At 30.4% G+C, this 17,651-nt stretch overlaps 1 long non-coding RNA gene across 5 annotated transcripts; it reads left to right on the top strand.

Moving 5' to 3' along the window:
- Positions 1 to 11,507: 11,507 nt before the first annotated feature.
- Positions 11,508 to 15,893, top strand: LOC107887325 (uncharacterized). Of its 5 annotated transcripts, none has more exons than XR_005915443.1 (8): positions 11,548 to 12,562; positions 12,835 to 12,947; positions 14,162 to 14,241; positions 14,594 to 14,627; positions 14,781 to 14,854; positions 14,966 to 15,004; positions 15,252 to 15,330; positions 15,657 to 15,893. It is a non-coding gene; the product is annotated as an uncharacterized lncRNA (long non-coding RNA). The 5 variants fall into 5 exon arrangements; XR_005915453.1 differs by having other exon boundaries at positions 11,566 to 12,562; positions 12,849 to 12,947; XR_001681147.2 differs by lacking the exon at positions 14,162 to 14,241 and having other exon boundaries at positions 11,508 to 12,562.
- The last annotated feature ends 1,758 nt before the right edge of the window (positions 15,894 to 17,651 follow it).

Below are 17,651 nucleotides of genomic sequence, written 5' to 3' on the forward strand. Positions count from 1 at the left end.
ACACGGCCAAGTCACACGCTCATGTGTCTGGCCGTGTGGGCATTCGAAGTAGGGACACACGACCGTGTCCCAGCTCGTGTCCATGCCCGTGTAACTCATTGACTTGGGTCACATGGCTAAGCCGCAAGCCCGTGTGCCAGGCTGTGTAACCCTCAAAATGGCCTCGCACACCCGTGTGCTAGCTATGTGTCTCACACGACCAAGTCACACACCCGTATGTCTGGCCATGTGGACCTAAAATGTGCCTTAAACCACAAGTTTACCATTTCCTACTTTCTTGTACATTAAGAAACTCAAAAACCATTCATTTAATCTATTCAAAACACGATCAAACACACTTAAAACATGTCAAAACAATTGTCCTAGGTGCCTAACCAATGTACCTCATTGGTACCACATTTATATCATCAAAACATATCATCAATGCATCATTCAAACCAAAATTTTAAACATGCCAAAATCCATCAATTTGGCCTAACAAGCACATACATACATTTATGTACTCAAACCAACATTGCACTTATAACTTCATTTATAATACATCCACAAAATAACTATCAACTAGACATCCTAGGTACATGCCAACACAAAAAGATAAACATCACCACATTTGAGATCGGGATCATTGCTAAATTCTGAATCGGCTATCAAAAAAGAAGTACCTAACCTGCGCACGGAAAGCAAAATTGTATGCTGAGTAAAACTCAGTGATAATTCTATAATCTGAACAATTTAAAGACATAACAATATATGAATGCTAAAACCGAATTATTCAATCATATTATAACTAAGCATATCATTACAAGATATCATCCTTTCAAATTCATACATATTATCGCATCATTCTATATTGTATTCAACTTTTCACATGATTTCATTCTTGATTTGGATTTAACAATTATTTCAATTCCCACCACTTGCTATATAAATAGCTTCCGCATATTAATCAACATTGCATTTATACAATGGCACAATTCATTCCATATTCAATTCATGAGCACATAACTCATATTTTTCTTTTGTTCACAACAATTTCATATTTCATTTTTCCATCTAATATCTCATTTTTATTACACATATTATGTAACGCCCCGTACCCGAGACCGTCGCCGGAGTCGAACACGAGGTGTTAACAGACTTAATTCATTACTTAAACAGCTTATACAATTCATTTTAAAATTTCCAGACAAGCTGGCTAACTGCATCATAGTCGCTTTAAAAATCATATCTCGAGTTTCGAAACTCAAAATCCAATTCCGTAAATTTTTCCTAAAACTAGACTCATATATCTATCTACTAATTTTTTTTCTAGAATTTTTGGTCAGGCCAATTAGTACAGTTTATTAGTTAAAGTCTCCCCTATTTCAGGGTTCGACTACTCTGACCTCTGTGTATTACGAATCAGATATCTCCCTGTACAGAGCTTCAATGACTATGCAGTTTGTCTCTAATAAAACTAAACTCAATAAGCAATCTGTACATGTAAACCATGACTTCTAATTATCTTTTTAAAATTTATGGTGAATTTCCAAAGTCAGAACAGGGGATCCAGAAATCGCTCTGGACCTGTTTCACAAAAATTTAAACATCTCATAAAATATAATCATATACCTGTTTTGTTCCATCCATATGAAAATAGACTCATAATTATTCAATTCCATTTTTTATTCATCATCTAATTGTATCTTTACTATTTTTAATGATTTTTCAAACTCACATCACTGTTGCTGTCTGAATCTATTTTATGGTAAATTTTACCTATTTCATGGTTTCCATGGATTAGCTAGCAATTTAGCATACATAACACCAAATATGATCATGATTAGCCATTCCAATGGCTAATCATTACCAAGCATTTCCATACCACTCAATAACCATATCATAAGACCACATATACAAAATGATTATAATGCTATACATGCCATACTCAAAATATACAAGCCATTATGCCAAGATGGTATATGGATAGTGTGAGTGTGCCTCCGACCGTTCCCGATTTCCGAGCTAACTTGTCAACACTACAAGGAATGAAAAGGAGGGAGTAAGCATAAATGCTTAGTAAGCTCACATGCAAATAGCAAGTAACACAACTATATACGCAAACATAAAACATCATTTGCATAATCATCACTGAGACATTCATATCACATTTTCATTTATCATCTTACCATATTGTTATTATATCGAGTTTTCAGCCCGAGGGTTAAGTACATACCTGTTCAAAGTATTCATTTCACAACACTTACCAATACATCCCTTTCATCTCGAGTATTCATCCATTTGAGTAGAATTTTACCCGTTGAACACATCGGAATATAATTCGGATACATGGAAAGTTTGCACATAAGTGCCACATATGTAGTCAAGCTACCATGTAACCCACCCATAAGTGAACTCGGACTCAACTCAACGAGCTCGGGCGTTCGCATCCATAAGTGAACTTGGACTCAACTCAACGAGCTTAGATGCCTAGTTACATCTCTCGAACTCGGACTCAACTCAACGAGTTCGGACATTCGCATCTATAAGTGAACTCGGACTCAACTCAATGAGTTCGGATGCTCAACCATCCTAGTGACATGTCACTTGTATCCTAATCTATTCCTAAGGTTCAAACGGGCTTTTTTTTCCTCGGTCTCACATTTGCCGTCTTCCATGGAATATCGGAACCGATACTCGGTAGCAATTCATATTTATCAAGTAGTAAACATAATTTGCATATTACTCAACATTAACCACAAAGCATAATATTTCACGATTAAAAATCAGCATATCTTATAATTAACATCAATAACTTAAAAATAACAATTATGCTACATTATTTACACATGAACTTACCTCGTATGCGAAAATGGCTACTTTTACCATTTCGTCCACAACTTGGTATTTTCCCCATTTTAGCCCGAATTTTAGTTTTCCTTGCTCTATCATTTAAAATATAGTCTAATTAGGACTCACATTATAAAAATTGACTCAAAATCATATTTTGGCAAAATTATAATTTTTCCCCTAAACTTTTTGCATATTTACACTTTTGCCCCAAAGCTCGTAAATTAAACTTCAGCCTATTTTCTTATGTTTTGTGACATGCTGATCATTTTTCCCTTCTATGGCAACATCAAATTCTCACTCTAACATGTACTTATGACTATTAGGTATTTTTACCGATTAAGCTCTTTTGCTCGTTTTCACTTAAAACCGAGTAGTACAAGTTGTCTAACATAATTTAAAACCTCATTTCTATCATAAAACACCAAAATACACAAATTTCACCTATGGGTATTTTTCCAAATATGAACCCTAGGTTGAATTATTGCTAGCATAAGCTTAATCGAGCTACCGGAATTCCAAAAACGTAAAAATCATTAAAAACGAGGCTAGAACGAACTTACAATCGAGCTTGGAGGCTTGAAAAACCCTAGCCATGGTTTCTCCTTGCTATATTCGGCCATGGGGTTGAAGATGAGCAAAATTGGCTTTTAATTTTGTATTTTAATTCATTTTACCCCTAAATGACCAAAATGCCCTTACTACTAAACTTTCCAAAAATTCCATCCATGTCCAATTTTTGTCCATAGACTTAGAAATTGGCAAAATTGCTATTTAAGACCTCCTAATTAATATTTCAAAACAATTTCATACTAGAAACTTCTAGAATGCAAGTTTTACAAATTATTCGATTTAGTCCCTAATTTCAATTTAAGCACTTTATGCATAAAATTTCTTCACGAAATTTTCACACAATCATGCAATCATATCATAGACCTCAAAATAATCATAAAATAATTATTTCTATCTCGGATTTTGTGGTCACGAAACCGCTATTCCAACTAGGCCCAAAATCAAGATATTACATATTATGTCATTTTAATATCAAATATAGAACTTGCTCGGACTCTGACGGATACACGGATCCAACCAACACACTAGTTTGGCATCCAGTGCCTCATTGGATAAATCCAAAGTAATAACTGAGTCCAGCGTCATATAAATTGACACCCAATGTTTCATCGGTTAAACCGAAGCAAATTGGCACCAAGTGCCTCATCGACTCGAAGTCGAAGAAATCCCTAAACTCTTCCTATCCTATTGTATGCCATCTATATTCGACTCAGCCCGATTAGTTAATAGGGTTTAATTTCACATTTCAAATACAACTAATATTCAATTCTCATATTTGTACATATATTCATTTCAATTCAAATAAATCAATACATTCATAATGTATATACCAATTCAATCCATTTCAATCAATCACCAAAATCCCAAATACTCATCTCAATCACTTATCATATGCATTAAATTGAATTACAATAATTAACAAATAAGTTTAGATTTATAGAAATAAAAACCGTGGATTTCGAGCTATTCGACGTCGATTTTATCCTTCCCCTTTTTAGTCGAGGATTCCAGTAAGACGTTAGCTACGGAATTAAAACAATTAAAATATATCAATACAACACAATTACATTTCACATTGAATATTTCAATTTTTACTCAACATTTGCTTAAATTCCAATTTAGTCCTTAAACCGAGCCTATTTTTTACTCTTCACAATTAATCCTATATTTTTATACTAATTTCACTTTAAGCTAAATTTAACTCTCTATCTTCAATTAAACTCTTAAATTTTAAATTTTTCACAATTTAGTCCCATTACTCAAAATTTACGATTTGTTCTGATCCTTTTTCATTTCTAGCTTAAAAATCTATCAATTTAATCTCTAATACTAAAACTATTTAATAATAAAAACATTTAAAATCTTAATCAATGCTAAAATTATAACATGGGTCGGGTAGCCCTAGGTACCGGAATCCCAAAAATATAAAAATTACAAGAAAATGAACTAAATTGACTAACCAATTGAAGTTTAAAATTTTAAAAACCCTTGGCCGTGTGTTCTTCCTTCTCTTATTCTTTCTTTTTCTTTCTTAATTTGCATGTCTTTCTTTCTTTCTTTTTTTATTCCACTTTGTTTTCTATTTCATTTTATTATACTTTAATATTTATTTATCATATTATATATTAGATAATACATATACATACTTTTAACTTATAATTATTATAATATATATATAAAATAATTTACATATAAGTTATATATACATAACTCACTAATGTCGTCCACTAGATAAAGTAAATTCATATTAATTACATTAGTCCTTTAATTAATTTTAATCTATAATTCAACTTTTATCTTATACGCGATTTAGTCCTCATACTATAATAATTTTTAATTCATTAGAATTCACTTAATCGAAATCTAATTAACTACACAACTAACTTCATAAATATTTAATAAAAATATTTACAAATTCGATTTATGGAAATGGAGTCTCGGGAATGCGCTTTCTGACACCCCTAACTATAGGGTCTTTACACAATTTCATCACAAAATTGAAAAAACCAAGTTACATTCAGAAGTATTAGATCCTTGTCATAGAATTATCTATCGAATAAATCTCAGAACTTACCTAGATCTTACCACAAAGGCAGATAACTAGATTCTACCACGTAGGCATCCCTGTAACGCCCTCCACCCGACCTGATTTACTATGTCAGGATCTCAGGTGTTACTACATATATTATTAACAAATTTTTTTTAAAAAAACTGTCTAATATTTCTCATTATCATAAATATTTATTTATTATTCTAACTAAATAACTTAACATTCTAAAACAGGAGAAATATTTTAAAAAAATTAGTTACAATAGACTTGACATGAATCATTATAAAATAGAGGTTTATTAAAGACATATAAAGATGATGTAAATCTTAGACTACTTCACTTTTCCGTTGTATGCATAATAGTCTATTTTGACACTATCTTGGGATACTCCTGGAGTTGTCCCTTCAGGTGAAGCCTATTCCTATATTCCTGTTTAACAATAACAAACCTTGTAAGTACAATAGTACTTAGTGAACTTCATTACAAAGATACTTTAATGGATATTTTGCATTCTTCTATGAATTACAGTGCACCAACCATTCTTTTAGACCATTTATTTTGGGCGAATATCACTACAGTTTTAACATACACTTATACGCTAACTATCATACTCTTATCATAATCATATCTTCCTTATCTAACTAACTAACGATCATTCCAAAGATTTTTCTACATCTCTTTAACACACATATATTTTTAAATAGAACATATCCTCGGAGTCCACTTTTAACAACCCATGCTTTAACACATATAATTATCTCAAACAGTAGTTTACTGACATTTGTTACAAGCGGATACATATATGATTGGCCACAGAACAGGATACCATTAAATTCACACTCATACATACCCTGATTTGATACCATAAATATCCATACTGGTGATGTTCCATAGACCATTCATGTGAATTCCATATCATTTTATTTTCAGAATCCTATAAGCTCAAAATAACACTGACCCAAATTTAGAATAAATTTTAGAAGAAAATACAATACAATTCAGAAAATACAATTCAATACAATACAATACAATACAATACAATACAATACAATACAATACAATACAATACAATAGAATTTAGTTATTATCTTAATCGTTGACAACCTCATGCAAAACCTTGCACTTACAACTTACTGTTCAAATACCACATACAAACTTACTTATTCAGAACTTAGCATGCAAAATTGAATTACTTACCTTGAGATGGAATACTACTTATCATTAAAGAACCATAACTTCTAGATTATCGAGGAAGAGATACATTCAAATTTAAGGAAGGAATTGGTGAATACCACTTAAGGAAGAAGAAGAATAAGAAAAAGAAAAGAAGAACATCCTTTAGAACTCATCTTACGGATATAAATATGACTCAACTTACTTAGTGGAACATAGCAAGTGTCATACATTTCAAAATTTTCCTTCTTAATGACATACAATTTTCTAGAGATATTTAAATAAGTACATTGCATATACCCTTAGCGGTAACTCAATCTATACTTACTCTTTATCGCATAACACAAATATATTCTTAACATATCAAAATATATTTGTAAAAAATCTTTACTCATTGATGTGGCGATTACAATACGCCCACAAATATACGCCATAATAAGTTATTGGGTGGATTTCATTTCGCCAGATAGACTATTCTACTACTATATGCCAAAACCTTAGACCTGCCAAACCTGGGTGTTACAATCCCTGAATACACTACATAAATGTTGCAGAATTCACCATAAATGCTACACAGAGTATGCCACTAAGGCTTAATAGATCATGTCACATAGGTAACAAATAGAATCACGTATTTACTATCCCAGCAGGATTTCATAGAAGGTTCTATGGGGCAACACACAGAGTCATGTGTTTACTGTCTCTGCGGACTTTAATAAAAGGTGCCATGGATTTCTCCCTCATGGACTTATACATATCTTCATGTCATGATCTCTTAGCCCGATTTACATATTATAGAAGGCATTACCATGAGTATTCCTATTATCATATTATGCCATAGGTCTCAGCCACATGAACTTACACATCCTCATGCTATGATCTGCCAGTCTAATCCTCATCTTACTAGAGACAACACCATGAGTATTTTCATTTTTTATAATGCTATGGGTCTCTACCATATGGACTTACGCATATCTTCATATCGTGATCTATCAGTCCGGTTAGCAATATAACAACCCTACTAGAGGGATAACAAAGAAATGTTTCACTCAAAAATTACTTACCCAAATTTGTTTACATACCTAATTGATTATTACTTTCTAATATTAGATATCACAAGCAAACTTAAATAACTTCTTACTCAAATAGTACCTCGCAAATATCATCCTTACTCATATAGAATCTTTACATTACTTTGCATACACACTTACCAGTTGTTTGAGATATTATCATCATATATCTCTAATTGAATAGTCCATATGCAAGAGCCAAGATAGTGACTCACCAGATACTCGCCTATACTGTAGCTTGAAGCTCCAAACCCGAACACTCTTCTTGAACCAACAGGAACAACTGCTTAAATAACATGGAACCACCATTAAAACCTATTTACATATAATTTGCTATCATCTTAATTATATATGACCCCCATGTAGGGTCTTTTATTCACAACTTATTGTTCATATGCTTCTTAACATCCTTATTCTTTCAAAAACTTAATATGTAGAGCTATTAGACTTACTAAGAGGTGGAACATCCACTGATTAAATTCAAGAACCTTAGCTTTCAGCTTAATAAAGAAGAGAACATATAAGTTTAAGAAGAACCAGAGAGTAATACTGAAGGAAGAAAAACCATCCAGACAAACTTTTCTCACCATATATATATTCAATCTCCCCTTAATGGAACTTGACAAGTGTCAATTGTATCCAAAATTTGTCCTAATAAATGGCCTACAAAATCCTGAAGAAATATAAATGAAAATCCTGTAGAAATGTTATTTGACTCGTCAATTTAGTTGGCTCCTAACCAAATCACATTACAAAACCCAATTAGCATAATGCTCAGGCAAACTAGGCGTATTATTCTTTTGGCAATAACTCTCACCAAGCTTATTCTTCGCTTGTCATGCTTTTTTCTTAAACAAAAGAATAACCTGAGACAAAATCCTTAATTACTTCTATGGTGAATACTTTACACCAAAATCTAATTTGTCTGAAGATCATTAATTGGTGGACTATACTACACCAAATAAATAACTTCACATCTACACGCCTCTTCTCGAATCCACTGGATTTGGGTGTAACACAACAAACCCTAGTATTATTAACATTGGTTGCCACCCCTACATTCTAGTTAAACTAGGATTTCATTTTTCTAGTTGAAATAAACTTCTATAATTTAACAAGGATTTTACCTTCTCTCCCTATAAATAGATGGCACTAGTAAGGTTATTTACACAACTTTAAGATATTGTTACTCTACTAAAAAAATAGAGAGAATTTATTCTCAACTATTAAATCTATTTTTCGGAATAACAAGTTTGTCGATTTCTATTTGAGAAGAGAATTTTAGTTTTCACCCCAAAAGAAAATAAAATTATTTTTAGTTCTGTGTTTGATTCGAATCATATGGGCCCACCATGATAGAACCATCCTAAACAACCAAGAAGACACCTCTCTCACACCAAGTCACCATTTTTCCATCCATCACCGACCCTACTACTTTTTTTTTTATCACCACTGCCAACCATCATAGCCAAGCCTAAGCTAACCCTCAACGTCACCCACAATCTCTAAACCTCATTCAAAAAAGAAACCCTTACAAAACCCCAATAGTTCAAATCCTCACAATCCAAAATAAATAAATAGAAAATTGAAATCTATAGAAAGAAAAAGTGAAAAGCAAAAAATCAAAGAGACTCGAAACCTATTATTTTCCAGATTTCTTAGTTCTTGGGGTAACAGAGCTCCGTTTGAAAATCCAGGTGGTAGAGAGTGAGCCCATGTCATGGTGAAGCCACAATAAAAATACTAGTCTGATTTAACAGTTATAAAAGTAGATGGAAAAGGAGAGGTATGAATTTTTGGTTTTAATCTTGGGCATTCCAAGATATTTTCTGGAAAATTTGAGCCCATATTTATATATAAGGTGTTAAGAAGATTTAATTGGTATCATTATTTGGTTGCCTCTAGTTAAGGCTTCAACGGTGGTGAGGTGACGGCCATAGCTGCGGCAAATAAGGTTATCAAAAGAGAAAAGGAAAAGGAAAAGGAAAAGGGAAAAGGGAAATAGTAACAATATAAAAATTAAAAAGGAAAGTTAAAAAGAAATAGAAAAAGAGATTCATTTCCAAAAAATTAAAAAGGATTTAATTTTCATTATCTTTTTCCCTTTGCCAAGTCATTCACTATAGCAAAACAGGTTTTTAGCGACGTTTTTAGCGGCGTTTGACAAAAAACGCCGCTATGGATTGAGCATTAGTGTTGCTTTTTGGAAAACGCCGCTATAGATTGAGCATTAGTGGCGCTTTTTGGAAAATGCCGCTATAGATCGAGCATTAGCGACGCTTTTTAGAAAACACCACTATAAATCGAGCATTAGGTTTGAGAAACGCCGCTATAGATCGAGCATCCCAAAAAATTAAGCATAACGCCGTCATTTTAGGTTAGCTTTAGTGGCATTAGCGGCGCTTTATGGGAAACGCCGCTATAGATCGAGCATTAGCGGTGCTTTTTGAAAAAACGCCGCTATAGGTCGAGCTTTAGCGATGCTTTTTGAAAAATGCCAAAAAACATTTTATATGTCTATTTATTATTTAACTGGTTTATTTATATTAATTAAAATACAATTTATTTTTAATTGAATATTTAAATTCTTCAGAAAAAATAATGACACGTAGAAAAAATTTGAACGTAAAAACATAAAAAGTATTTGTTAAAAATGAAAAAAATTAAAATACTATTATTTAAAATAATTTTAAATTTTTTTAGGTATATAACTGATTGTTTTTTAATTTATATATTAAATAATTTCTTATATAATTGTAAAAGAGATAGTATTAATTTTAAAATATTAAATTAATTAACATTATAGTTTTGGGTTTAGGGTTTATGGTTTAAGGTATATAGTTTAGGGTTTAAGGTTTAGAAGTTACTATTTTAAGGTTTATGGATTATGAGTTTAGGGATTATGGTTTATGGTTTAAGGATTGGGGTTTAGGGGCTAGGGGATATGGGTTTAGGGTTTATGTTTTATGATTTAAGGTTTATAGGATAAGGGTTAAAGGATTAGGGTTTAGATTAATTAGTGTTTTTTAATTTATATATTAAATAATTTCTTATATAATTGTAAAAGAGATAATATTAATTTTAATATGTTAAAGTTATGATTATAGTTTAAATTATTTAAGAGATAATAGATAAACATTATATATATTAAATGGTTTAGGATTTAAGGTTTACTTGAGATTTGTTAAATGATGAAATTTTATACAATCAATTAATGCTTTTATATTTTAAAATATTTAATCTAAACCATTTCATATATATTTAAATATTAGATTTAAAAAAAACATTGATAAATAAATTAAAAAAAAGTAACAGATTGATATGGATAGGTAACTATCTATTTTGGATAGGACCAAATTATAACAAATAAAAATGAAATACAAAAACTAAAATCATTCCACATTGAACATCTAGCAAAATAGTTATATTTTAGTTAGGAAGAAATATCTCTAATAAAATGGAGATTAGATTAGAAAATAATAATATAAAATCATGACTAACATCTCAATCTTTAATAGAAATTTGATATGTGAGAGATTGATTGCTTACATTGGATAATTCTAACTTAATAATTAATTACAGCCATTTAATTATTTGTTTTCTTATTAAAATATACGATATTTATTTTGAGAGTACTTGGTTTTTTTATTATAAAAATCTAATTTATAAAAAATAGTAATACAAAATATTTTATAAAATCACTTAACTAATAATTTTTAGCAGACAAAATAAAAATTTTTTAGTAGAGCAAAATGGCGTCGTTTTGTTCAAAATGAAATGATTTTTTGTGGCGTTTGTATGAATAACGCCGCAAAAAATAAGCAATAGCCAAAAAGTAGCAAAAAATATTTTACTTTAAAAAAATCGCCCTGTTTTATCCCTAAATTTCCCCTCTGAAACCCCTAATTTTCCCCCTAGAAGGTAAAGGACTCTGTTTCCTTTATCCTTTCTTTCCCATCAGCTGCCGCAAGCTTTCCATCCTCACGGTGGTCCGCTCCTTCATCTGGCAACCTCCTCCCGTTGGCTCGTCCATACCCTTGGCCACTATCTACCTCCACTTTTATGTCGTTCTTTGTTCTACACTTTGTTTACTTCTCTCTTTCCCTCTTCCTTCCGTCATCTTCGTTGCTTGCTCTTCCGTCTTTGCTGCTTTTTACTCCCTTCACTGGACTCTCTTCGTTTTATTTTATCTTTTTTTATCTTTTATTCGTTTTCGGTACTAATTTTACTTCTTTTTTTAGAAGTTTGCTTCGAATTTGAGCAAATTTAAGGTATTTATTTCTACGTTTCCCTAACTAGTTTTCTTAAAAAAAACATCTCGAATTGTTTAAAAATTTTTATGGTTATATTTTAGCTTTATATTTTAATTATTATTTTTTGAGTTTTAGAAAATGAAAATATTAGAAAAATCCCTTCGTTTATATTTGAACTTTGTTAAAACTTGAAATGCTTCAAAAATTATTGGTTTTACCTGTGAATTTTACCTTCATTTGTTTTTTTACTGTGTTTTAGTTGTAGAAATTAAAATATTTGAAAAAAAATTGTTTATTCATCAATTTATATTTGAGATAACCTTGATTCTAAAACCATGGTTTTGAATATTTTTCAGCTTATTAAAAGTAAGATTTGGCTGGTAGAAAACTAGTAGAAAATTCCCGTTATCTATTTTTGTGAATAATGAGGATTAACTGGTAGAAAACTAGAAGAATTGTAAAATGCTTTGGCTGGATCTTCTCGTTGCGGTGCCTATACAAAGGGATCAACAACTCCAGACACCATAAAACATTTCATTAGCATGTCTCTCAATAAAGCATCTTTTTTTGGTATTCCTTTGAGGTTTTTCAATTGTATCCTACAATCTTGACAGGTTGGCTTTTTACTTTGTTTTTTACTGAGTTGTTCATTTATTACTTTGTTCTACAAAAATGATGTTGGTAGAGCTGAGCAGTTCATACTTGCTTGTGAAGCAGTCAGCAATAGTTTTAAATTATTTTCTAGATCAAATTTCAGTTTTATTTTCTAAATTATTAGGCTCTAATCTTGTAGCATTGTCGTCTATTTGGGCATCATGGTGTTGTTTTTTTTTTGGTTGAGCATTATGCATATGTCTATCTATCAAGAATGCATGAAAAATGTTAGGTATATGCTTGAAGCTAGAGAAGAGAACAAGGGTTAAAGGAGTATCAAAGGTGAAGAGAAGCTAGTGGATTGAAGCTTGGTTTTGAACCTACTGTTTTGGGAAGCTTATTAAGGTTAGTGTTGTTTTGGAAATTAGTCTTGAATTATTGATACAATTAATTTTAGTTTACAATTTTTGTGCTTACTATCAATTTCGATTGTCATTTGAATGGCTATTTAGGATTGATTTGAATGATTATTATATCCCTCTGTTAAGGCTTTCTATTGTTTCTTTTAATGGAAATTACGCCTTTCCAATCTATTCCCTTAAAGTTAAAAGAATGATTCTTTCCTTTGAATGTAATTTAGTGCAACTTATAATTGTGAGAGTTTGTTTGTTATACTTACATAGCCTCGACTTCCCTATGCTACATAACCCGGATAGTGACTTTTAATTATATCCCTCTGTTAAGGCTTAGTAGTTTGCTAGCATTTTTTATTGTTTGATAATTGCCTCAACTAAAATTATATAAAATATTTTATGTTATATTAAATAATTCCCTTTATGATAGGCAACAAGGTGAGGACAGTGATAGTGGCTTTTTATCATGGAAAATGTTAGGCATATGCTTGTATGTATGCCCATACAGATATTACTCAATTTACATTATTTTAAAAATTTAAATCCAAATCTCGAAAAATTAATTTCCAAATTTTTTTTTCTTTTAAATTCAATCAATCTATTAAACTTATGTTTTAGATTTTTCTCTCTTTAAAATGATAGGCTTATGGTTTTGAAGAATCATAAAATGGGCAATCAGATAGCTTTATTGGACTACTGCCAATTTACCTTTTCTTTATTGAAACAATATTAAAAAAAGCTAGCAATTTATTTTTTTGTAAAATAATATAATATTATGAAATTTAAAAGAAAAAAATATGGTAATATTTATTTTTATAATGACACAATTTATTATTTTTAAAAAATTATTTTTATATCTTTCTAATTAAAATATATTCATTTAATTTTGTACACCAATTTAATCAATTACTTAATATAAAGATATATTTTTCTGGATTTTTGGCACAAATTAATCAAACCAAATGATTCGAACTATGTTTCAAGTCATGCACATGTGTTTTACTTTTCTTTTTTCTTAGCAGTTTAATTTCCAATCGACATTTGTGCTTGGACTTTCCAAATTGCCCATGAAAGCTCCTTCATCGATACCCCATTATTCTATGTTATTATTTTGGGATAATTCCAAAAAATTATATATCAACTTTGATCTAATATTTAATTATATATATATGAATTTTAATTCTGTTTAATTTTATATACATGAAGGTGCTGTAGGTTTGAGTTATTGGAGGCAAACGTATATTTCAAGCAGGAAAGACCATCTCCTTACCTCCTTCCTGACTGATGTAAATCTGATGATAGCCCCTTTTTTTTTGGCCTGACTTGATAACTTGTTTGTCAAAATGTTTGGATAGAGATCTGTCTCTTTTAACAAGTTTTTTCAAAGAATTGATTCATGTCAAAGTGCTGAGAAAATTACCCATTTTCAATTTAGTTTTTTTATCTGAATGCATGTAAAATATCATTATGTTCTGTAGTCTTTTTATTATGAAAATACTAAAATTATGCAATGACTTGATTCTTACATGTTCAGATGCAATATGTAACTGTGTTGTATGTAAGGTGGTCTTGCTATTCATTTTGCTCTTAGAATAATTTGTCCTTGTAGTAACTGAATGTTAACTTTATATTTTGCAGGAATTGAGAAGGAAAGAGGATGCAATAGCAGGAGGTAGGTTCTTTTTTATTTGTCCTTGTAGTAACTGAATGTGATTTGTATTGGCTTTAATGTTCATTTCTGTTCACATCTTGAAAAACGTCTAAATTGTCAATTTGTTATTATGGCCAATGCTGACTTAAGTTTGTAATTTTATTTGGATGGAAGGTTTGGTTCTTTGTCTCACTTGGAATGTGGTAGCTATGCTACAGCTTGGATCAAAGGAGATCTGGGTTTTCAAAGTTAGTATTGTGCTTAATCCATCAAGTGTTTAATTTCTATTTTGACATCTTTATCATAGTGTAAGTTTATATTTTATTCCAAGTCCAACAATTTGGTTTCTTGCCTTGTAGCTACGTAATGTGGTATAGCCCTCTCTATCATGCTATGAGGTACTACTTTTGGCTTATTCCTTATTTGGTTTACAAGTAACTAAAAACTATATCTGTCCAATTATTGCTTAGATTGTAGTACTTTGTGCAATTATTTCTACTATCTTGATTCCAATGATTATAAATGTAAGCCATATGATTCTTTGGTCACCCATCAGCACCATATGTGGTACTGTAAGGGATATTAACTTACTTTACAACTTGTTTATCAGTTGTTTATTTTAAAATTTTCTTCTGCACATTCCAGGGATGCATGGGACATGGCTGCTGAAATTTGCCTTTCTCAGCTTCCATCGTTGGTTGAGGACTGTAATGCAAAGTTCCAGGTGCGTTTTTCTTCCAGAGTTAGAACTTACTTGAATGTAAATTAAAGGTTAAAGATTTAATAGGAGTAATATAGGGATCTATAAATTTATTTAAGGGTAAATTTTAAGATTTTTTGGCTACATAAGCCCTTGAATTTATGCTAAAAGTAGAATTTATTATGATTTTATTGATTATTTTGAAAAATCTATAGCCAGGAAAAAAAATGAGAAATAAATATGTATAAATTATGTAAGTTCTTTGTGTAGCATTTTAAGAACTTCAAAGCTCACAGATGATTTGGTATACTCTATATGAGTTCATTGATTCTATGTTTTTGGAATTTTAGGTATGATCATGGGTGCAGCAGCATCAACTGACAAGTACTTGTGCAGGTTTGGAGCAGGTCAATCAAGAAGCTCTGCTGGAATTAAACTAAGTAATTGTAGTATGCTTGTTGTTTATTCAGCAGAAGTTTCAAAGATTTTACTTTTTAGAAGAAAGTGTATTGTAGTCATTAGATTGGGTTTTCAAAGATGATTATGTTAACATTTTGATCAAACATTATGAAAAGTTCTCTTGTTAATGTTTTTGAACTCAAAAACAATTTAAAATGTGTTCATTGTTAGGTTATTTAAATTTTGTATGATCATTTAAGGTAAGAATGTAAATGAGATGATAAAAAAGGAAGTTGAATTTGATATGGTCTTTAGTGGCGTTTTTGGGGAAAGCGTCGCTAAAGGTCATATCTTTAGCGGCGTTTAAGGAGAAAGTGTCGTTAAATATCATGTCTTTAGCGGCATTTTTAGGGAAAGCGACGCTAAAGGTCATGTTCTTTAGCGACGTTTCTGGGGAAAGCGCCGCTAAAGGTCATGTTCTTTAGTGCATTTTTGGCAAATAAACGCCACAAACTTTAGCGGCGATATCTACAGCGACGCTTGTTGCGGCGCTTGTAAAAATCCCGTAAATAGTTTTAGCGGCACTTAAAAGCGCTGCTATAGGCCTAAAAAAGGCCACTAAAAGTCAGTTTTGCTCCAGTGATTATTTTCTATTTTGAATAAATTTTCTTATCCACTAATATTTTGCCACGTGGACTAGAAAATCTGAATCAACATAATTTGAATGTCTGTCAAGGACTTACACAAAAATTGTGATTTAAAGGCTTAATTAATTGTTTATAGTTAATTAGTAGCCTAAATGATTGTTGTTTATTCGATTGAAAGCTTAATTGATTATTGAATTATTTTACGAGATCTTTTTTATATAATAAGCTTTTTGTTTAACATTCTCTAAAACTTTCTTTAATAACATTCTCTCACTAAAAAAACTGCATTATAAAAGTTATATGTTGCAAAAAATATAAAGAAATAAATTTTGTATAATTAGGATTTATAGAAAAAAATTATTTAAAAAAGGATTTATAGAAAATTATATTTATAATTATTTTAATTGTAATGATAATAAATATTTACAATTTAATTTAATTTGTGAACTTATTTTTAAAAGTTACTTAAATTTATCTCTTAAATATTAAAGTTTAATTTAAAACATAATTGAGATATAATATTAAAATTAGATTGTAAATGCAGTAGATTGTAAACATATAATATAATCTAAAATTTATTTTTAGTTAAAAATTTGAAAATTATAAGTAAAATATAATTATGATTTAAATAAATAGCAATGATTTTAATAAATAATCATTATAAAAATATTTTATATTATATGGGACTTATGATTTTTGAACGTAAATGAAGTTAAAAAAATTTAAATATTAATTTGTGATTTTAATAAATACTAATAATTTTAATAAATAATTATGGATTTTGAACCTAAAAGAATTTGGAATTTTGAACGTAAATTATTAATGTATATGCGGTTTATAGAAATAACATTATGCATGGGTTAATAACAATTATTTAGTTTCAAATATTTTAACTCAAATGTTAAGATAAATAAATGATAAATATTTTATTCAATTTTTGTATTACTTTTTTTTTTAATTCATGATAGTTTTGTTTTTTTATGGCAAGTCATTTAGAAAGATGGGAAGGTTGAATGTAACGTGGTGTTTACTATCGTATGTTGGTTATTATGGAAAATCAGAAACAAATGAGTTTTTCAGCATTCTGATGGTAATGAGGAGTTTCGAGTGTTTTGCCATTAGTATATGTAACAATGCGAGATGTGATGTAACGAGAGGTAGTCGAATTTTACATAGCAGAGGGCAGTCACCTAGTGTGAGCTGGATGAAAATTCAGACGATGGATTGGCAATCGATGGTGTCATTTGAGATTCACATGGAAATTAGATACATGGCCTTAGAATATTCATTGGGAGTGGA

Source organism: Gossypium hirsutum, chromosome A03 (assembly GCF_007990345.1).
Source record: "Gossypium hirsutum isolate 1008001.06 chromosome A03, Gossypium_hirsutum_v2.1, whole genome shotgun sequence".
In the NCBI taxonomy this organism is placed as follows: Eukaryota; Viridiplantae; Streptophyta; class Magnoliopsida; order Malvales; family Malvaceae; genus Gossypium; species Gossypium hirsutum.